Source organism: Austrofundulus limnaeus, unplaced genomic scaffold (genome assembly GCF_001266775.1).
Source record: "Austrofundulus limnaeus strain Quisiro unplaced genomic scaffold, Austrofundulus_limnaeus-1.0 Scaffold587, whole genome shotgun sequence".
Taxonomy (NCBI): Eukaryota; Metazoa; Chordata; class Actinopteri; order Cyprinodontiformes; family Rivulidae; genus Austrofundulus; species Austrofundulus limnaeus.
Window position 1 is genome coordinate 273493 of NW_013952989.1, and position 2265 is coordinate 275757.

Genomic DNA, 2265 nt, shown 5'->3' on the forward strand with positions numbered 1-2265 from the left:
CCCAAACCAGTGGTTATTCCGTATGTTGCGAGTGTTTCGGAGAAACTGAGACGTTTATTTTCTTAACATGATGTCCCAGTAGCTTTCAAACCCCAAAACACATTACGGCAAAGATTAGTTCACCCCACCTGAACTACATTTCTTATGTCATGCAATGAGTAGCACTCAGAGTACGAGTTATAGATGACTCAGCTATTGTAACACAATATAATCTGTAAAATTGACTGTTATAGTTCCTAATGTTGATTAGCTGTGGATGTTAAAATGTGTTGACTTCAAAAGTTATTCAGTTGTAGACGTACGTGCAGTTTGTGTCGTTAAAAATCTGTCGTCTGTCCCATGAGATATTTTGCTAACAGAGAAACAGAGACACGGTCAAAAAAGAGTCATTTTAAAAAATATCCTCTCTTCTTGCTGCTGCAGGTGGGTTAATACTGCAGAGATGCTGCAGCGCCCCCTGCTGGTGAAAACTCTCAGCATCATTACAGATTTACTGCTGAATATAAATCACCAGCAGTGTCAGTCTGTCAGCAAAATATTCATGAACTTGCTGATAAATTTTAATGAAACTTGCAGAAAGTAATTAATAAATGAACATGTAGGAAATATTAACTTTTCGTTAGCCCAAATGAACATGGCTGTCACAGCCAACAAGCAAAACAAAAATGGTTATAACTCAGTAAGTTTTATAGATTTTAAGTCTGATTGCCAACACATACCACAAGCACTAACACATTTCACAAGATGTTGGTTTAAAATGTTTCCCTTAACTATTTGTTTTAATCCTGTTTATCTGTTGGCAAAATGTCTCACAATCCATTTCATGGATTTTAGTGAAAGTTTCAAAGTTGGATCCATGATTAAGTTTTGAAGTTTAATTTATTTATTTTATCTCCCTGTTCTTAACTACTTTTAAAACTTTGCAATAACTCGAGTTTTAATGAGTAGTCAGGACTGCAGGAGGTTTTAAACAGCACCAGGCTGACTATAAGAACCATTACAGAAACCCAATAAAACCACTCTGCTGAGCTTTTTCCTGTCTGACTCCATACTTGGACCAGCTGTTGTCAAGCTGTAAAACATTGCTTACACAAGTCAGCACAGCGGGACTTGGAAACAGACGATTTCCCGTCGTTCCTGTTTGTGAAGCAGGATGAAGAGCAGGATGCCAACATGGTGACACAGGAAACAGAACTGCTGATGTCAGCTCAGACAAGCCAGAACTCCTGGATGAGGAACATGTGGACAGGATCGGTCCTCCATAAATCATCTTAACTTGCAGCAATGATGCTAGAGTCATTTATATATGTTTTTTCCTTCAATCGACACTCATTATTCCACACTGACAAAGTGAAAATTGCATGAATTAAGGTGAAATAAGACATTTCCATCAGGAGACATCAAACGGCCTGTTGTAATTAACTTTTTGTGTTTACCTTTGACTAAACACGAAACATCACATTCTTCGTCTCTGAGCACCGCTAACAAACAACCACCGAGCTCTACGTGGTATTTCCTGCACAGAGACAGCGTTTAACACGTCCTCTTTTAAACACTGAAGTAGCGGACAAAAACGCAGCAAAATCTTCCAGTAGCCAGCTACTTTTGAACCCAGGGCACCTTCAACCGGTGGTGGCATGCAGTCACGTCGTGGGAAAAATGATCAACGTGCATCATGGGAGATGTAGTTTATGTCAATGCAGGCTTTAAATCAGAATTCACTTATTTCATGACTTTAATACAGCTTTAAAATGCTCGTGGGCTCTGGTATAGGACATCAGAGCTGTCTCTAAGCCTTTGCTTTGACTCATTGTCATGTTGGAAGGTAAACATTGGGTCCAGTCTGAAGTTCTGAGGACTCTGGAACATGTTTTGACTGAGACCTCTTTGTATTTTCCCTAAATCATGACCTGGTTAAATTCACCACTGCTGGTGAAAAGCATGACACTAACACCACCATGCTTCACTGTGGGGAGAATGCTGGACAGTTTCTTTTTGCTTTTAAACCAGCTTCAACTTGTTCAAAACTCTGCTGCTAGACTCCTAACTAGAACATCCAAATTCTCTCACATCACCCCTGTATTATCAGACCTCCAGTGGCTATAGGGGTGTAAGAAAATATCGATACACTGAAATATCGCGATATTTCATTTCCCGATACTGTATCGATATTCTAAAGCCCTGTATCGATTTTTTATTTTTCATTCTTAGGAGGTTTTTATTTAATAGAATTTTTGGACAAAAGAAATAGCAATATATCGGGAT